The following is a 22,258-nucleotide window of genomic DNA, read 5'->3' on the forward strand; positions in this document are numbered from 1 at the left end:
GTTGTAGATCTTGAATATGATAAGGATCTTAAAAACAGAAATGCAAGTAAGTGTTGTATGGGTTTTATGTGCTTAGTATATTCAGAATCTTAATTGTATCCGAAATATGAAAAGAGATTATTGTAGATATTTTATTAAAAGAGAAGAATAAAATGTTGATGTTAAAAATATGTTGAATATGCCAAAAAAATGTTCCATACGTGAAAAACTGCAAAGATGCTCGAGACACTTTATAATGATTGTATTGTACTAATACAACCCAAGGGCGTTTTGGTCAAGTCTATCATCACAGGAGATAGGCATCAGCATTCAAGAGATAATTTAATTGTTTTCTTTTATTTAGTTTTTCCTTGTAATCAGAATATTAGTTTGTTTCAGAGGGTGTTTGGATAGGGAAAAAATGCCAGCTTATTGCTTATTGCTTATTCTCACCACAATAAGCTAATTTAAGTGTTTGGATAAGATGCTTAAAAAATCAGCTTATTGTGGTGGGAATAAGCTAAATAAGCTGATTTTAATAAGCAAGGGGGGTAATGCTTATTTCTTATTGCTTAATTTTAATGATTTCGAAAATTACATAAATACCCTTCAAACCAACGACACAAACCCATAACCCTCGTTGCTCAATCGATCATCTGTTGTCGATAGCTATTCCCATTGCGCTGCCATCGCCGATCTTCAAGCAAGCAGCCATCAACGATCAACCGGTAAGAAATCTGCTTCTTCCTTTTTTTTTCTCGCCTGGTAACGAAATCGATCAAGCAAGCAGCCATGTATGCGTTTTTTTCCCTTTTTCTGTGATCGATCAAGCAGTTGAACTTCTTGACTGTTCCTCTTTTTTCTTCATTCTTTGAATGTCGTTGTTATTAGCTATTCCCATTGCGCTGCCCTGTTATTGCACTGTTAATTGAACTGTGAATTGCTGTAGATAGCCATGTAGTTTCTTTGTTTTTTTCCTTCAACATGCAGTGAATTGCACCTGTGATGTTTGATCATAAATTTCCCTGATATGCTTTTATTTTTACTTCATTATTGTTGTGGTTATTTGTTCCACATGATTGTACTGATTTTTTTTTTTTTTTTTTTTTTTTTTTTTTTTTTTTGTATTTAAGAATTTTCTTCATACTCGTGGTTATTTTTTTCTTCCTGTTTTGATTCAACATTACCTTGAATTTTAGAATTTTCTTCATTCCTTATGATGATGCAATATAGGTAATGGACACTATCAATGTTCATGATGTGGATATTGATACACCCAAAATGAAAGTTCCAAATAGGTTTCATTGGGATCCTCATACATTCAAGATATTTCTTGAGGAATGTATGACCGAGCTAAATAACGGAAATAGGACAAGTACTTATTTCAAATAAGCGGCGTGCCAAAATATATGTAAGAGGCTTTTGGAACGAACGGGTAAAGAATTGGACATAAATCAAATGAAAAACAAATGAGACATAATGCGGAAAGAGTTCAAATATTATGACCGTTTAACAAGACTAGAAACGGGAATTTCAACTGATCCCACGAAAAATATAATCTCAGCATCAAAGGAATGGTGGGATGAAAAAATAAAGGTAATAATTACAAAATGTATCTAACAATATAGTATTTGTATTGTGTTTTTGATGACATTTTCATTTTGTACATATAGGAAGATAAAGAGTATGTTAAGTTTAAGGATAAGAATTTGGAGGTGTATCAGCCATAGACATATTATGAGGCTTTATTTCGAGATACTGTAGCTGTTGGAGACAAGGCTAAGGTACCTTGCGAATTTGGCACCGGTAGCACTCCGGTTGATGTACAATATGTGGATATTACGGATGAAAAAATGGATACTGACGGAGTCCGCTTATTTGAAGATGTTGATCATTTTCTCACATATGATAGTTCTAGTATGAAAAGGAAGGGAAAGAAGTTAACTCCCAGGCGTGACAACAAAAGAAAATTTGAAGGGAATAATGAAGGAAAAAACGAAGGGAAAAGTATGGCAAACTCGTCATATGAAGAGAAACTAGACACTATTTTTGATGTTTTGTTAACAAGGAGCACTCAACCCTCTAGACAAACCATACAGTCACCCACAACCGAATTTTTAGCTTATTTAGGATTTCCTATATTCTAGGATTCGGTTTTGGTATCTAAATAGATTAGCAAGACATTATAAATAATGCTCCATGTAACGCCCGTAGATCAGGGCTAGTCAATTAGAGATGATAAACATCAAAAATGACTTTTTGATGGAAGATTATTTAGAAGGATTAATCTTAACTAAGTTGTAGTATATGTCACAAGGTTTCCGTGCATATAAAGAACGCCGAAATTTGAGTTATAACGAAGAAGTTATGACCCGTCGAAGTTTCGCGACAGAACCGACACGACACAACGCGACGTAAATAGTGAATTTACGTTAGAGTGATATTTGGCCTTATAAATCTAAATGAAAGTCTTAGAATACGTTAAACCGAGAGCGTGCATAAAAAGAACGTCTAAATCTGACTTCGTATGAGGAAGTTATGATTTTTCGAAGTTTCAACATTAGCAGTATGCAGCCCGAAACTCGAGATTTAGGTCGAGTGATATTTAGCCAAAACTTTCTAAATGAGAATTGAAGATCTCATCAATAGTAGTCCAACGATAAAAAGACAGACGGAAACGGAGTTCAGATGAAGGAGTTATGAATTTCGAACAGAGTTTTCCTGTCCCGGCCTACTAAAAATAGTATATTATTAATATATTAAAAATAAAGTAAAAATTAGCCTACAAAGTCTAAATGAAACTTGTAGATCTTGTTTTTACCTACGCGTCGATATAAAGAACATCGAAAACGGAGTTCGTATGCGAAAGTTATGAGTTTCTGAAGTTTGGGGCGCGAAACCCCAAAACTGTCAGAGACCACAACGTGGCAAGCAGTGCCACGACGTGGCAAGTCTTCTGACACCTTCGAGAGTCCCCCAGATGCAACTTGCGATGACGCATGCAGTGACGACCAAGCCCACGACGTGGAAAAAGGTTCCACGACGTGGCAAGGGCCAGTTTTGCCCTATAAATAGATTTGAAGGGCCAGTCGAGTTTGGTTGCTCATTCTCTCTTCGCTCTCTCCCGTTTTACCTCGATTTGCGTGCAAGAAATATCCCGAAGCCTCGGTATCAACCCCGAGACCCGAAGAAAGTCCCGAAGCACCGAAGATCCCGAGAAGAAAAGAGTTTCCGAGCCGAAGCTCTACCCGTGAGAAGTCCGGTGTGTGAAGAGATCACAGTTTCACTGAAGGATACTATTTCTACAAGCCGTAGTGTTGCCCGATCATCTTCTGATCAAGTGAGTGTGTGGTCACTTTCTTCTAACACATAAATATTAAGTATTTGCTATGAAATACATGCTATGTGTATAATATATTGTTGTTTATTTGAGATGATTGTGGAATGGATGAATTATATAAGTTTTAATGAGTTAAACTATATATGTATTTTGTATCTAAAAATATGTTGGGTAGAACATGAGTAGATAAGGTTGTTGGTAGGTGATAAAAGGTGGGTTGGACCATGAGATAAAAGGATAAAGAGATAAACTAGTTTTAGATCCGAGAGTATGGATCAGAGCAGGAGGTTAGTTTTAGATCCAAGGGTATGGATCAGATCAAGAGGTTAGTTTTAGGTCCATAAATATGGATTAGGTAATGAGGAAAATTTAAGATCCGGGAGTACGGATTATGTATTTTAGAACTACGTATTCATTCGATAAGGTATCATGTGTATAGTCCCTTTTAGGAATCGTGATTTTAAATACGAGTATTGATTATAATATGAAATATACATATGTATGTGAAGTATTTGTCATTGTCCGAAATACGTGTTAGATATATTTGATAATATACAACGTGCGAATCAGATATGGTTCAATATGTGTTAAGATGTGTATATATGATACTATTACTTAAAAACCTTGTGTTAAGTATACACTAGTTAGCGTTTCCTAAACGGAGATAGTATAAAAAAAATTGATTAAAAACATTGTAGGTTTGCCTAGTGATGGGTTAAGACTTAAATGGGATGTTTAGTTCAATTAGGATTGGGATTTGGGTAGTCTCTTATTAAGAGTACGTGTGGGGTGAGATTGATGATCGGTGGAGTACGTCCTACGTACAAAAGTACATTTTATGTACGAAGTATTTTTCAAAGCTCTGTGTCTTGGGTGCTGCTTGTGCCAGGGTACTATTATGTTCTCAGGTACGATTGTTTCGCATACCAGAGTACTATAATGTGCAAGAAGTACTATCTTGTACAAAGTTTTTTTGACAATTTTGTGTGTCGGTTACGGGAGCGTACGGGAATACTCTATTCGTATTTCCCCATACTTTTATTTTGAGAGAGCTTTGGAGTCAGCGTTTCTTTTATGAAGTGATCGACCGAGCTTCATATGTCAGCGTTTTCTTTCATGAAGTAATTAAGGGAACTTCGTAGACTACCTAATAAAGTGCTTCGGTAATAGACCACTGCTAGGTATGTCTGGTGTTATATTGCTGGGATAGGTAGAGTCTGGGGGTATAATACCTCATGATAGTCGGACCACGCCTAGGCATTGTTATCTAGATAACTACCCCTGACTTAAAATGTCTTGTGGTTCTTTCTTTTACGAACGAAGGTTCGTGGTGAAACTTATTCCATTCACCTTATTTGATGTCTTTATTGATCCTCGTTTGCTGCCAGGGAATTTCCGAAGCAGCTTCGTCAGTTGTTATTCATATCGAATCCTTAGGCTAGATCTCGTAAGATCATTGTATAGGGTCAGTATGTGGGGATCGACGGGATGGGATATGTTGTTTTAGAAATATAATATGTGTTCATAATATCAGTGGTTTTGCAGGATCGAGATATACTTTATTATCACGTTATTTGAATTAAGAGCTTTCATACTCTATGTTCCTTAGATAATTAGGTTCATTGGGTAATATTGGAACTAAATGTTCTTTAGGTGTTCTTAAACTAGGTGTCCATTAATTATTGTGAATTGCGTGTTCACCAGAGGTGATCCAAGAACCATGGCAGCACTAGACTTTGTGCCAATTCCTTAGGGCAATCTTTAGGAATGAATGGGAGAAGGGTAATCGGTTCTTAGGATAAATATTTAAAAAATAAATGGAGATAAAGGGGGTGGGTAATTGGATTGATTATTTGATAATTAAATATAATAATTATATTATTGTGGGTTGAAAACCCTATATGCTCACCAGGCTTCCAAGCCTGACCCACTCAGTTTAATTGTATCACAGGTATTGATACGAAGCTGCTTTGCACTGAGAGATTAAAGGAGATGTAAATCACTAGAGTAAATGAATGTATGTTCTGTTTATGCTTCTGTGTCTGTATCGGAACATGACATCCCGAGGTTTTATTATTTAATGAAAATACATTCTCTTTGAGAAATGTTTTGATAAGTTTTTATCATATCTTGTTTTGGGAACAAATTCCGCAACCGTTTTCTTTAAACGATTACTCTGATTTTAAAATAAAGCATAAACAAACCGGTCTTTTCTGGCCGTGAAATTTGGGGATGTCACTCTCCATAGGGTTGTTTATTTTTTTGGGAATGCATTAATAAAAGTCTTTCACTAGTCAACTAGAGAACTTCCTGTTTCCCGAAACACAGGTGGTCGATTAGGATTCTTTTCCCTGAGAAGGATCTTGAAGAGTTCTATCCCTTAAACTTAGGGGGGTCAGACGTTATTTTGGGCATTACCTGGTTACAAACCCTTGGTGACATAACGGTAAATTGGCAGGAGTTATGGATGAAGTTTTGGGATGGAAATTGTCAAATTACTATTATGGGGGATCCAAGTCTAATAAGAACATTGGTTTCTTGTAAGTCAATGCTCAAGCTATGCCACAATGAGGATGCGAGGTTAGTTCACATGAATTCGACAGTAATTGGGTCACCAACATCGCTACCACCCCCGACTATTCAAGAAGTTCTTAATAAATTTGAAATTATTTTTCATATACCGTCTGGTTTACCTCCTCACCGCTGCCATGAGCACACAATTACTCTTCACGAAGGTACCTCATCCATTAACGTTCATCCTTACTGTTATCCCTACGCATAATTGTTTCAGCAGAAGGAGTGTGTGACAACCCAAGTTGTTCCGTCACATTTCCCCGTTACCGTTAACAGAATATTCCACTGTATAAAAGTACCGTTAATTAGAGGTCGTCAAATAAATAAATGTTTCATTTATTTATATCTTTATGTCGTTAAGTCGTGATAAGAGAGATAAAAACTCGTAATACACATTTCCATTTAATTGGAAAAGTTAGTTTTTATTATTATTACGACCCCTAAATCGGGTGCGACCAAAAGCCCCGTATAACGGCAGTATCGGGTAGAATTCCACTGAGTTCCAACTCCCACCCATATATAAGGGGGAGTAAACCCCATTTGAGCCTTTTCCACCCTCTCTCTCTCTCTATACTCTCTCTCTAGACTCGTTTTCGACTCAAAACTGCAACCAAACGCTTCCAAATCGTAAGTCCGCTTATCCTAGCTTGTTCTAAACATTATGATTCGTGTTTATAGCCTAAAATTCGACCATTTAAGCTGTTGGAAAGGCGTTCACGGCCTAAGAGCATGCTTAGGCCGTAAACCCCTTAAATGAGGCCAAAATGACCCTAAAATGTCCCTAATAGCTTGGAAATAAATTGAGGATTTAGCCTAGGAGTGTTTGATCATTTAAAACCATCAAAATGAGGCATAAAAGAGAGTTTACGGCCCAAGCACATGCTTAGGCCGTAAACACCCCTTAAACTTGTCAAAATGCCCCAAAACACTCCTAAACCACCCTTAGGCTTAATACATAATTTAGGGACTTGCTATTTCGGGTTTAGATCAATTAAACACAATGAAATGAAGGGGTAAAAGGAGTTTACGGCCCAGACATGTGTCAAGGCCGTAAACACCTTCAAACATGCAAAAATATTGGTTTTTATTCCCCAAATGGCCTTAGACTATTACTATAAAATGCTAGGAGTGTAATAAGGGCTTGAAACTTCAATAAACTCAAGGAATGAGAGTTCACGACCGTGAACTCCCTTAAGGATGGTTCATGGGCCGTAAACTCCATAATGGTGCCCTTAAAGACCCTAAACTCATTCATACCTTTTGGATTTGGACCTAGAGGAATTCCACAAACAATATTGAACCCTTAAAACATCCTAGAACCCCTCACCATGAGTTTACGGCCGTAAACTCATGGGCGTTGTCCCAGGGCCGTAAAATCTAAGTTTAGAGTTTACTCTTGGAGAGTAAACTCCATTCCTAAGCCATTTGAGCCCTTAGTTGCTACCCGGGACACCTCAAACACTTAACCAAAGTGTTTTCCGCTCCTTTGAGTGCGTATACGTGTTTAATTAGTATTAAATATACTAATTGTATGTGAACATATGTCATCATATGTTAAATAGGTCATCGAGTGTGTTCGAGTCTTTGCTTGACACCGAACACCCAACCAGCACCTTCGTCGGATCCACTTACGCCAGGTGAGTTCATACCCCGAATGAACCTTTTAAATGTTTTTATACATTTTATAGGGGGGGGGGGGAATACAAGTTAGACATGCCAGTTATCATGTCAATCATATGTGATTGATAGCCCACATGCATAAGATTTTACCACACTGTACACTGTTTTACCGAGTAGGATACTATGATGGGTTCAAAAAGGTTTTTCATTTGTTTCAAAACTCTTACTTATACTGTTTTATCTAAATTCACTTTAAACTGGTTTATAAAGGTTCCAAGGATTTATAAAGTTTTTCAAACGTATTTTACCAAAGAATACCAAATGTGATTTTCCCGGAGTATAAAGGTTTTTCCAAGGTTTTCATCGAAGTTCCCTTTCACGACGTATACTTTTACTTGTTAGTTACTGCTGCTTCGCTTTTACTTATTTAAAACTCCTACTTGAATAAGCATTTCCTTCGTGATACGCTTATACCGGTTATTGTCTCTATATCGCTTATACTTGTAGCCACTTATACATGATAGACGCTTTTACTTCACCAGTTGTCGTTTCCACTTCGTGATACACTTATACTTGGTACACTTATACTTCATGATTCGATTATCCCACACTGTACACTTATACTTCACGACTCGGATATTCCACTGTACGGTTATACTTCATGACTCGAATATTTCACTATACACTTATACTTCACGATATGATTCCACTTGATACACACTCAAGCGTAGTTAGATGTATGTCTGTGCTTGTATAGATGCATATAAATAATGATTGAAGGACTTAGGAAGGCTTGTCCGCCCTATTTCCTTTTCTTCGTTGAGATGTGGTCTGGTGGGATCGGATGTCCCTCTGAAGGTCGTTTGATTCATTAGTTATATACTATGTACACAAGCATAGACATATGGGTTTACTTCAGTCAGTTCAGTTATGAGTCTCTACCTCTAGTTCAACATTTACATTAGAAACCCACTACCCACTATTTGGAAGTCTCTACCCACTATTTGGTATGCATCTTCAGGACACAGCCTTCTCCGTCGTCTAGTTGGTAACCAGAGTCTCCTGTAGGGAGAGCGGACATTGTGTGTATAGATCTATACGGGATTGACACCCCCGTACCCTGACTGCTAGCTACAGTCCACGGCCTACCAAGCCAAGGGTTGACAAATGTCATATTCTCTAGACGCTTGTAGGGCGTCTGGTACTCTAGTGTCGGTTAGCATGGTTACGAGTATCCCGGGTTACCTTATAATTCATGGTCTTAAGGTAACGGTATTTCACCGGCAATTTACACTGTATGCTGGTAACTCATTTTCAGAGTCACACTGTTTTGACCTTGCGAGATGTATCTTTCATTTGATACTGTCTGCGGTCTGTATTCTCTGTTTTGACCTTGCGAGATGTATCTTTCATTTGATACTGTCTGCGGTCTGTATTCTCTGTGTTGACCTTGCAAGATGTATCTTTATTTGATACTGTCTACGGTCTGTATTCTCTGTTTTGACCTTGCAAGATGTATCTTTCATTTGATACTGTCTGCGGTCTGTATTCACTGTTTTAGACCTTACCAGCTGTACCTTTCATTTGGTACCTTCTGGGGTCTGTGTCTCCATTTGTTAGACGAACCAGGCGTGTCGTTCGTTCGATACTCTCTTGGAATCTATGATTCCTTTGCCTTAGTCAGCAGTCCTCACTGCTGAGGCATATGTTATTTCCCTGACTTCTCTTGCTTTCTTTAATAATCAATTTTAGTATTTTGATAATGATAGCGGTTAAGGGAAAACTACTTTTTACCACATAACTCCGTCCAGTCTTGGTAGAAGGCTGCTTTTATTAAAGAAAATATAGGATTTTCTGGAAAGAACTCTAATGCACTGTAAACTCTTAAACTACTACATTATAAAGTTATTTGAATAAAATGTCACTAATCACTTATGAACTCACCAGCATTTGTAAAAATGCTGATACTCGCTTTTCAAATAACTTGTATTCTCAGGTCAGCATTAGACAAGTACATTCCCGGAGCTGTTGATGAAGATAGCTTAGTACCTTGCTGTACTTATTATATTTGCTTGTATACTTTGATACCTTGTAATGTAAACCATGTAAAACTATTACCATTAATGCAATGTTTTTTTGTACTTTGAATACTATAATGCATGTGTTGTGATACTTGACATGACGTCATCCACCCCAGAACGTTTCCGCCGTTCTGGTTTTGGGGTGTGATAGAGTGGTGGCGGATCCTGCTAAAATTGAAGCAATCTTGTCATGGCCGGTCCCTACTATGCTTCAGGAGCTACGAGGATTTTTAGGCTTAACCGGCTATTATAGAAAATTCGTGAAAGGGTATAGCGCCATGGTTGGGTCATTGACATATCAATTAAAAAAAAAATAGTTTTAAATGGACAAAAGAAGCCACCAAAGCTTTTCAGATGTTGCACAAAGCGATGACTTAGTTACCTGTCTTGGCTTTACCTGATTTTAACAAGACTTTTGTTGTTGAGACAGACGTGTCAGGGTTTGGTCTTGGGGCGTTTTTGATGCAAGATGACAGACCGATAGCTTTTTATAGGCATACATTAGGAACTCGTGCCAGGATGAAGTCGGTTTACGAACGGTAACTCATGGCTATCGTCTTTGTTATTCAAAAGTGGCGTCCCTACTTACTTGGGATGAAGTTTCTGGTTCGGAATGATCAACGCAGTCTCAAATATCTATTAGAGCAACGAGCTGTCTCGGAAGACCATCAAAAATGGTTGTCAAAAATTTTGGGATATAATTTCCATATTGTTTATCGGACGGGGAAGGAGAAGAGTGTGGCTGACGCCTTGTCTTGCAGAGAAGTTTCAGTTCAACTTTGGACCATAGCGTCGACATGCAATATCAATTGGCATGAGTTGTGGAAAGAAGTGGAACATGATGAAGAATTGTAGGTCATCAAGCATTGCGTTTTGTCTGGTCAGCCGGGAACGTTGGGGTATTCGATTAAAAACAATCGTCTATTGTATAAAGGGCGGTTGGTTCTTAATCAGCAGTCAAGCTGGATTCCAAGGTTATTTCTGGAATTTCACTATGGTGTGGTTGGGGGGCATTCGGGTGTGCAGAAGACGTATCATCGCATGGCACGGGAAGTTTTTTGGATAGGAATGAAGAGTGGCATGGCGAAAATGGTGGCGGAATGTGATGTTTGTCAACGTCACAAGTATTCCACCATGACGCCTAACGGTCTACAACCCCTTGAATTACCCAATAAAGTGTGGTCTGAAGTGACCATGGATTTCATAGATGGTTTACCTAAGTCAAAATGGCTTTACGGTTATTTTTGTGGTGGTTGATCGTGTGAGTAAATATGCACATTTCGTTCCTCTAAAACATCCTTACACTGCTTTGACAGTTGGAACTGTTTTTCTCCGGGAGGTCGCATGGTTACATGGCATTCCGGAGTCTATCGTGTCTGATCGCGATAAGGTTTTCTTAAGTTTATTTTGGCGGGAACTTTTTCATTTGCAGGGTACTCATTTGAAAAGGAGCACAACCTACCACCCACAGACGGACGAGCAGAATGAAGTGGTTAATCATTGTTTAGAAACTTATCTTCGTTACTTTGTGTCTAATTCAACAAAAAAATGGGTTCGCTGGCTATCGTGGGCCGAGTATTGGTACAATACCACCTTTCATACTTCCACTCGCACTACCCCTTTTCGGGTTTTATATGGTCGTGATCCTCCCCATCTGTTACATTACGGGACCCAACGGACGCCAGTTAGTACCATTGGTCAGTATCTTCAAGAACGGGATCGTGTTTTGTTGGAATTACATGGTGATCTGTTAAAGGCTCAACAACTCATGAAGATTCAAGCAGACAAGCATCGAAAGGAGGTGGAATTTGCAGTTGGGGAGCGGGTTTTCTTAAAATTACGACCATATCGTCAGCAATCGGTGGCTAAGCGTGTAAATGAAAAGTTGGCAGCCCGCTATTTTGGTCCTTTGGAAATTCTCGCATGTATAGTAAGGGTAGCATATAAGTTACGGCTTCTCCCCTCCGCTCGTATTCATGACGTGTTCCATGTCTCGCAGCTACGTAAGGCAATAGGGAATCGTGAAGCATTTACACAACTGCCTGCTACTTTGACCGATGACATGGAAGTATTATTGCAACCCGACCAAGTGGAAGGTGTCCGCGATGGAGTCATGGTTCGAGAGGTTTTGATTTGTTGGAAGGATTTGCCAATGTATGAAGCTACCTGGGAAAATCTGGAGGAAATGGATGTGTAGTTTCCTGAGTTCCACCTTGAGGACAAGGTGCGTGTTTGGGAGGGGAATAATGATACAACCCAAGGGTGTTTTGGTCAAGTCTATCATCGCAGGAGATAGGCATCAAAATTCAAAAGATAATTTAATTGTTTTCTCTTATTTAGTTTTTCCTTGTAATCAGAATATTAGTTTGCTTCAGTTAGGATTCCTATATTCTAGGATTCGGTTTTGGTATCTAAATAGATTAGCAAGACATTATAAATAATGCTCCATAGGGTTGTTTATTTTTTTGGGAATGCATTAATAAAAGTCTTTGACTGGTCAATTGGGGAACTCCCTGTTTCTCAAAACACAGGTGGTCGATTAGGATTCTTTTCCATGAGAAGGATCTTGATCTTATTATGTACCAATGTATGTAAGTATGAATGTGTTAAAACATCTGGCAGTTGAAATAATGGAGAAATATTAATGTAAATATCAAAGCTACAACAAGAGATCTACGAGGAAAGCCCTTAATCATTCAAGATCTCTAACTTAAAACCTCGGGAGGTGACTAAAGTTACTTTGCTTAAAAATATTATTAAAAAGAGGAGTGCGTTTTACAAGTGCAAGCTGATTCTGAGCAATGTTTTTGAGAGCTAGTAAGAATGATGGAGTGTACGTGTGTGCAAGAGTATACCGACTTGTCTTTTATACATTAATGATCTAACTAATTAAGCTGAAAATCTTGTATCTTCACATATCTTTGCTTGACCAAGTATTTTGTGAAGACTCGACGTCTAATTTTGTTGATCACATGCATAATTGACTTAGTCTTTGTCATATGAAGTAGTCGTTTAAACCTGCATGACAAAAATACAAGAGATACAATGGTGATACCAATACACTGGTTATTTAGGATCTTGGGCCATTCAATATATTAGTCAATATTCAAGATGTTGAGCATAAATATAAAACTACAAAATACTACCCATAACAATTGCCCCTGAAAAATTTCCTTTCAAGATCTTGGAAGACGGAGATTTCTAGACTTGAAATCATGTCATTAGGCGGTGATGGGACGTGAAACTTTTATCTAGATAAATCCCATCCGTTCAACTTCCTAGGAAATTCAAATTTTCAAAGGTCGATATTTTCGTTCAAATCTTCCTATAAATTCAAACTTTGTTCATATATATAAATACTTGCAGTCAAGAAGATTGTTCAACGCCTTAGGTAAAGTTTTCTCTCCATTTTCTTTATCGTTCCTCTTCTTTTCGTTTTATCATTATAGGTAAAAAAAACTCACCAGATCAAAATCTAGGGTTGAGGGACCTGTGTTAGAAAATTTCACTGACTTAGGTATATTGCCTCGAGATGAAAGTGAAAGTTGTGCTTTCTTGAACTCTGATATCAAGTTACTTCGATCATACGAAAATTTTCCTTTTGACAGTCTTAAGGGATTTCGACACTAGGTTGAAGCCTGGTTTCATATCTCTTTATTTGGGTTTGTTTTTATGATTTTCCGTTTTCTATTTGGATTTCATTCCCCTTTCTTCCTTTGATTTCTATGTTTTTTGAGGTTCCCCAATTTTCTTGTGCCCAAATCATGCCCATGGTTTGACATATTTTGTTCTGGGTTGTCTTCCTTAATGAATCTGAAAACCTAGATCTTGGTTTGTCCGGGATTGCTAGTGTCTATGACTTCCACAACTTTGGTTCTTATCGTATTATCTTCAAGATCAAACCTGGAAAAATCCATTTGATCCTTAAGACTTCCTTTCACGATGTCGGATGGAAGAGAAAGTATTTTTTTCATCAACAAACAGTCTCTTGCAGGTTTCTTGCTAAGTGATTGGGTTACTACGGGTAAGATTCTTATTTCTACAGTTTATTGTATTATTTTTATTTAAAAGTCGACTCTTGTTTTTTGATTTATCTTGAACAGTACCGCAGTTTGAGAAACTATTTCCTCCCAAGGAAGAAACTAAGGAAAAAGGTTAAAAGTTTAATGGCAATTCTTGCAGAGAATAGGGTTTTCAAAGTCATCTTGGAGTGTTCTTAGGATAAGGATCTTAACATATCTTTGGTTATTAGAGATCTAGAGCCCATCAATAGTCTACTGGTATGTTAACTTGTTCCTTTCTTACTTTTTGATTTGTTTTTGATGTAATTTTCTTCTTCTTCAGGTTTCATGCTTACTTGACCAGGTTTGTCATTCTCTTATTTCAATGTCGAGGGCTTTCTTTCTAGTGGTGACCTTGCGAAAATCTAAAATCTACATGTTCAAGGTCCAAGTAAGGTAGAGGGAAAGCCTACAAGTCCTAATCCCAAGAAGAGGAAGCTTACTTTGGAACTTGGGCAATAAGTTTTTGACGGTTTAGGCCCTTTTGAAATTAAGTTGAAGTTAATTACTCTTACTCAAACTATAAGTTATACTTATCTTCATTGTGTAATGTCCCAAAAACCATAATAAAATTTCTCATTTTACTTTGTATCATAGTATGTATCCTTGTGTGTAGGATGTTGATATGTTGTAGTAATTTGTTAGATTGCTAGATCTATTATGATTACCTGTATTGTTGGTTATTGTTTGTTTGTTTGTTTGTATATGTCGACATATTGTGGTTAGGTTGAGGCGGTCCTGCTTTGTGTTGTAGGCCAAGATACCTGGGTGGTCTAGGTGTATTGTAGGCCTTTCGAGGCAGTCCAATCAGACTATAGGCCCAAGGAGAGCAGTCCAAGTGTACTGCAGGCCATGTGAGGCGGTCCAGTCAGAATGTAGGCTTATGTGTGCATACATTATATGTGTATTGTTGTGTGGGGTATTTTAGGGGAACTCACTAAGCTTTGGCCAAATCGTGGTCTTCCATACAATTTCCAGGGGCCAGATCCTAGTCTTAAATGCAACTGATAGGGGCCAGATCCTAGTCTTCCATACAATTGCTAGGGGCCAGATCCTGGTCTTACATGCAATTCATAAAGTCATATGTAGTCAGAGATCAGATAGACAGTCGAACAGATGGTCCACTCGAGAGCGAACAATTAGACAATAACATCGTAATCAGGCATTAGACCAAGATTTTTCAAGCTATCCAACTTAAACTACATATAAATGATTATATCATTATCACATAATCATGTAACATAAAACATAACATATACTAGCATATTACATACCCTTAGCCACTAGTCTTCCCTAGTTATCCTACCACTAACTACTTCTCAATCAAGTCCTTTGCTGGTCAAACATATATAATCCTGATAACTGGCCTTCCCCAGTTATCCTAACCAAACTTAACTCCTAAAAATATCATATGTTCAATAGGCAAGGCCCTGCCAGTCTAGCATACCAAGACACCAAACATCCTAAACTGCACATGCATATCAAGGAGTTGTCCTAGTCAAATAGCATACTTGTACTCTAACAATACTTATATCCTATCATGCAAACGATATACAATGGGAGACGTGTCATAGTGAAAAACTCCACTGAACTGAAGAACCAAAGAAACACAACAACACTCTTATACCTTGCACTGATCAATCCTGCGAACTGACTAGCACCAAAAGAGATAAAGCCTCAATCAACTATCTAAATCCTTCAAGTTTGACCCCAAGTCAGTGGTCAAAAATCAACGATCAATGGTCAACAAAAGTCAACGGTCAACCAGGTCAAGAGCCATCACGACATGGTGACCTCTTGGACACGTCGTGGGAATGTCCAGGCAAAACAATCTATATGCAAGACATTACCACGTCGTGGGCCTTCCTTAGCTACGTCGTGAGAGTCTTAGGACCAAAATAATCACGAAGCGAGACTCTACCACGACATGGTCGTTCTTTGGCCACATCGTGGCCACTACCAGAAATCATTCTTCTCTCATTAAGGACTTAATCCATTAATTCCTTTGCTCTAACTTTCCAGAGGGCTTTCTTGCCCTCAAATGAACCATAAAAATCCTTACTTTATAGGCATGCATGTCCAATTCATGTCACTCCCAAAACTAGGTCAAAAGGGTAAGAAATGGAGTTAAAACTCCATGCATTGCACCAAACAACATGAAAATCTGGATCTGGAACAAAGGATGACCAAGGGACCTCAAGAAGTGATAAAGTTGCAATCTTTATCAAAACTAACCATTCATGCCAACATATCAAGAAGAAAATGAGCACAAAACCCATATCTACAAAGGATGAACCATAAATGTAAGAATTTGGGGACTTACATAAACCCAAAAGGTGCACAAAGAGATGGAGACAAGATGCTAGTTGATCCTTTGCCAAACAAGGACCTCCTTCAACCTTCAAATGGCCAAAACACCAACAAGGAGATCAATATACAAGATGAGAGGCTAGGGTTTTGAGATAGGAGGGTGAAGGATGAGAGAAATGACCTAAACATAGAGTTAAGGCCTTTAAATATGGAGAAAACCCTAAAAGTTGCGAGCTTGGGTTGCAGCAGCTGCAACGTTGTGTCCTACTTCTTGCTATGTCTTGGTGGCCATCTAAATACGCGTTCCTAAAATTGGCTTGCCGCGTTGTGGCACAAGGTTTTTTATGGAGTTTAGCACCCATAACGTCATACACCCGGCTGACGGTGGAAATTTCGGGCGGTGCGGCATAGGAGAAATTAGATCGAGACATATATATATATATATATATATATATATATATATATATATATATATATATATATATATGTGGTTAGGTTCATGTGTTTCTTACATTTATTGTGTGCTATAATATACCAATAGAAATTTAGTAAAATTAAATAACTATTTAATTAAATAAATATAGATATTAAATGATTTCCATAATTGTATGTATATTAAATGATATCCATAATTATAATTATATTTTTTATGGAAACCAGTTAAATTCGTCATTAATGTCAACAATAACATTCTTTCAGAATGAATTCGTATCTAGGTTTTCATGTATGGATTCATGTTTTGTTTATGAACCCACTCACTTAAAATACAACAAAGTTGCATGGAATATGAAGAATGAGAGTGTATTTTAGTAGAATACACTCTTATTCTGTTAGAATATACTCTCATTCTTCTAGAATAAACTCTCATTCTATTAGAATACACTTTCGTTTTCCATGTTCTAGGCAAATTTATTGTATTTTGAGTGAGTGCGTCATGAAACAAAATACGAACCCATACATGAAAAACTAGATGCGAATTCATTCTGAAAGAATATTATTTGTAATATTAATGACAAATTTAATTAGTTTCTATAAAAAAGAAATTATAATTATGGATATCATTTAATATCTATATTTATTTGATTAAATAATAATTTAATTTTTACTAAATTCTTATTGGTGCATTTTAGCACATAATAGACGTGAGAAACATTTGAACTTAGCTCTCTCTCTCTCTCTCTCTATATATATATATATATATAACACAAAAGTATATCACAAACAATACTTTTATTTATTATAATCTATTTGTGATTACATTGCTTGTAAGGGTCAAACTCACATCCTAAACATAACTAGAAAAGAAAAAAAAACGAAACTAAACTCTAACAAGCTTCCTTGAAAACCTCCTCCTCGGCACGACTATCCTCCACATTCATCTCATTGAGAATACATGTATTTTTGCCAACGTCAACATAATGTTCGTGAGTGCACATGTTTTATAGTTTATTTGGGTGTATTAAATTAAGAATCCTTTTTCTTTTAGAAAATCATTTCTTAAATTTTTTTTATCAACCCTCGCTTACTTTCTTTTGAGGATATCTAACGATCCTATCTTATTATCTTTTAGGATGTTTTATTAATCCTAACGTATTTTATCTACCATCATAAGGCGTCCGTAACGATAGTCGGATATCTAAGGTGGTTATAATGTATTACCATGATCTCCCATAATCGACGCTGTTTGACTAGTGATTTCCCCGCCATGACGCTTCATCGGACGTTGAATAGTGATCAATATGAAAGTTATCATGTCGTGATTGTAGCTAGCAATCACAGATGGGGGTGTCAATCCCCATATAGATCTATACGTATCTTCCTAACTCTCTCAAGATTAACGATTACCGGTATCAGGTAGCCGAATTTAATCAGACCAAGGATAAATATTAACAGCTCACTAACGCATTAACCTTTGGTATTTTATCTTTTATCTTTTGTGTTTAATCTCTCCTATCGATTTCCTATAATTATCATAATATAAACCCCTTTAATTTTAAATTTGATACTTATTTCTATAAGATCTCATAATTATTTTGTATGTATATGTATATATTTTATTTTGCGATATATATATATATATATATATATATATATATATATATATATATATATATATATATACACACACACACCATAGTTATGGTTAACTGGATATATATGCAAAGTAACGATTAGGTACAATGCATATCCCTATATTTAACCAACATTACTTCTAGGTACCAATATCCTAGGAATTGGCCATTATAACATCTAGGTATTACCTCTTCCTAGATTATCAGACATCATAACTCTTAGATATAATATCATAGCTTACAACTAGGCATAATACCAATATCAACATTATCCTAAGGCTTTAAGCTTTATAAAACGATTGATATATATATATATATATATATATATATATATATATATATATATATATATTAATAAATTTGATAAGCATGTATCCCCCCCAAGGTAAAACATTAAAAATAGTGAAATTGGGGTTGTGAACTAACCCTAGTCGCATGAGACCATTGGTGTAGGGTTAAATCGAGCTCGGGATGCCGGGGACCGCCCCAAGGGCAGCAACTTCGAGACTTCAGAGAAAGTGAATTTGGAAGGTGTGCAGAAGTGATATGCATGGCCTTCAATTTGTAGTCATGGATTTGGGGTGCAAGCAACACAAATATCTATGCACATCACATTTGATCATCGTGGGTCTATCCAGATAAGGCTACATGTCACTTCCCAAATTGGTCACGTAACTTGCAATCTGCCTGAATCCAGTGTCAGGTGCGCGACAGGCACAGGCGATCGCCTCATGCATACAAAAAGATTTTGCAATAATCATAACTTCTTCGTGCAATCTCCGTTCTAAGCCCTCTTTATATCTATGTGATGATCTCAATGGGTACTACAACTCTCCTTTAGGTTACTTTAGCTAGTTTTGACTTTCATTTTTGTAGCACCCTGTTTCAGATCGTTTTCATTCCAAGGTGGTGATCAAGGATTGGGTATTAGCAGGCTTAGGATCCTTGAAGAAGTTATTTTTGGGCTTATTTGGAGGTGGATGATGTATACTGGATGATCCGGGTATTTAGTTTACGTTTTGGAGTCAAAGGGTATTTAGGTAATTTGTTAGCTCGGGTTTTTATGGAAATTTAATGTTGTTCGGGCAATGGTAAGGCAAGTATGAGTTGATTAAAGTGTAGAGGTTCTTGTTACCTTTTCATGGATATAAGGATCGTCGAAATCGGGTTGGTAACAAAGAAGTTATGACCTTCGGAGTATATTAAGGTTAAGGGGTTAAGCAGTACATGGGGCGTACATATATGTATGAATGGTGTACTAGTTCTAAAGCCGTTACAAAGGGTGTATAATGGTGTACACATGGCATACATATACAAAGCAAGATCTCGCCTTCGGGCATGTACGTAGGGGGTACGCGCATCTTAATGAAAACCCTAATTTCGATGATGTACCCTATATAATCTCATTAAGTCTTTTTGGTTGGTCCTTATACCACCCTCCATGTTCCCAAAAACCCTATAAATCATCTCTAAGCCTCCATGGTTGTAATTTTGAGCTCATGATGTGCATTTTGGTGTTTTTGGGTCATTTCCAAGAAGATGGAGTTTTATGCAAGGGTGTTTGAGGTAAAAACCTTGAACCTTGTTCATTGTTAGCTTAATTCTAGCATGTGTGAGTTTTTGGTTCATTTTTGGTCCCATGGATGAGATTTAGTAGTTGATACCGTTCCTGGAGCTTAGAGTTGCCACTCATGGTGTTTCTATGGTCCTAGATTCATAAAGTTGGCACCTTTAGAGCTTAGAATCCCCCACCCTTCAGACATCAGACCTGATTTACTTTCATTGCAATCAAAAGGGCCATAAAAAGGCCAACTGCCCGAAATTGACATCAGGAGCACTAGTGGTGGTTCCAGCTCTAACGACCATGTGGATCATGGATGGCCGACAGGGCAAGACATATGCTCCAGTGATGAGGAGCCGAGCCTTCCAGTTGACCGTCGGGGAGGCGCGTGCCGCACCAGATGTGGTGACGGGTATGTGTTCTTCTCCCCAACTCTTATTGCATGTCAGTTTTGATATTTATGTTTTATGCTTTTCGTTTAGGATCGTTCCATGTGAACGGCATCCCAGTATAGGTGTTATTTAACTCAGGGGCTATCCAATCATTCGTATCTCTTGCACTTAGAAATAGGTTTGCTGAGTCTTAAGGAATGTTGGAATGTCCTTTAGAGGTTGAGATTGTTGATGACCGGTCTGTTCGGGCATTTGAGGTCTTCATAGATTGTGTTTTGAGGATGTATGATGAGCGTTACCTTGTGGATTTGGTTCCCATTCCTTTGCGTGGGAACAAGATCATCATAGGCATGGATTGGTTGAGACTTAATGGGGCGGTGATCGACTATGCGCAACAGTTGGTATGCGTCAGGACCCCAAGTGGGGGAGAGTTGGTGATTCAGGGTGAGAGGCCGCACCGTGAACAAGCTTTATGTTCAGCAGCGAGGGATAGGCGCTACCTTCAGCAGGGTTATGCACGTTACGTTTCCTGTGTCATGGATACCCGGTAGGCGGGTAAGGGAATTTGAGCGATTTGCCAGTTGTGAGGGAGTATTCGGATGTGTTCCTGGAGGAGTTGCTTGGGATACCTCTGGTGAGACAGGTGGAGTTCAAGATCGACCTAGTCCCTGGTGTGGCTCGGTTAGCGAAGGCACCGTACCGGTGGGCTCCTACCAAGATGAAGGAGTTGTCTACACAGCTGCAGGAGCTGTTAGATAAGGCATTTATCAGGCCGACCAGTACGCCTTGGGGAGCCCCGATCCTGTTTGTAAAGAAGAAGGACGAGTCGCATCAGATGTGTATAGACTACCGGGAGTTGAAGAAGGTAACGGTGAAGAACCGTTACCCACTCCCGAGGATTGATGATCTCTTCGATCAACTTCAAGAGGCATCTTGGTTTTCCAAGATCGATTTGCGCTCATGCTATTGTTGGATTAGACGTCTAAGCCCATAACTATTATTGGTACGTATGTACTTGACCCGAGAGTAGCATGGTCCATTTGGGTTGCATATCATCAAGACAATTTGTTAGGATGGACTTTTGAGAGAAGTTGTTATGTATGATTTATTGATATATTATCTGTTATAATATATTAATATAAAATCATATGAGTTAATTAGTATTGATCAAGAATTAATTTGGATATTAATTTGGTGATCAAAATAGACTAATTAATCTATGGGGACTAATTGTGTTAATTAGTTATATTTATATGTGTTGGGCTTATGATTCATGTTGGACCAAGTTTATGTATGGATACATAAAGAGTTGGGCCACATGAACCATGGATCATAAGACCCATGGGTATGGATTTGGGTTATATCCATGACCCTAGAAATTCCACATATAAATACATAATTCATTGCCCAAAACCACTACTAGTGCATTCTTGGAGTTCATGGTGGCTTTTGGGTACATGGAGATTCTCTCTCAAGTTCATCCTTTGTTCATGATGTGTTGTGATTCCACTTGATGCTTCCAAACTATTGGGTCTAAGCTCTTAAGGCTAGATACATCAAGACTTCAAGCTCCACAATAAGGTATGTTATCCTAACTAGATTCTTGTGTTGTATATGACAATTGTATGCTAGTTATAGGTAATACATTGGAAAGTTCATATTTGCATGTATAATAGAGAAAACATAGATCCAAGGTATTTAGGGTTGCATGAACACCTTAGGAGTGTTAGAATGCTTAAAACCCAACAGTGGTATCAGAGCCTAGGCTTGTTTTCAATTATACTTGATGTTGTTTGCTGAAAAATGTCGAAAAACTACTCACTGGACAGTGGACTCGCCGAGTCCATGAAGGAGCTCGACGAGTTCATGTGTATCTTCAACCAACTCGCCGAGTCAGTTCATGCACTCGACGAGTTGGTGCTCATGAGTGCAGATTTTTGAGTTTTGGTGTTGGAATTTGTTTAGAATCATTACCTTTAACTATTTTGGTCTTATAAAACCTGTTTTTGAAGGTGGTAATGATTATGGTAAACAAATTTCAAAGTTATTATCAAAGTTTCAAGTTTTATATATGTTTATATGATTCTTGAAAATTGTTGATATGGATTGTTCATGCTTATGAGTTTTGGTAGATCATAGGAATTATTTACAAAAGTGTTTTTTAGTTAATTCTTGATCTAAATGTATTTTAATGGAGTCCATAATTTGTCCTCAAATTATGGATTACAAAAGTTTTTTTTTGTTATCTTGTTTTATGAGTTATTTTAG

The 22,258-nt window shown here is 37.6% G+C and overlaps 1 long non-coding RNA gene across 2 annotated transcripts; it reads left to right on the plus strand.

Annotated features, from left to right (window-relative positions):
• The first annotated feature begins 12,754 nt into the window (after positions 1–12,754).
• On the plus strand, positions 12,755–14,249 carry LOC145077173 (uncharacterized). 2 transcript variants are annotated; one of them, XR_013692998.1, is made up of 3 exons: positions 12,755–13,618; positions 13,698–13,874; positions 13,939–14,249. It is a non-coding gene; the product is annotated as an uncharacterized LOC145077173 (long non-coding RNA). The 2 variants fall into 2 exon arrangements; XR_013692997.1 differs by having other exon boundaries at positions 12,766–13,618; positions 13,777–13,874.
• The last annotated feature ends 8,009 nt before the right edge of the window (positions 14,250–22,258 follow it).

The sequence above is a fragment of the Lactuca serriola genome, chromosome 9, assembly GCF_051521515.1.
Source record: "Lactuca serriola cultivar US96UC23 chromosome 9, Lser_US96UC23_V15, whole genome shotgun sequence".
Classification (NCBI taxonomy): domain Eukaryota; kingdom Viridiplantae; phylum Streptophyta; class Magnoliopsida; order Asterales; family Asteraceae; genus Lactuca; species Lactuca serriola.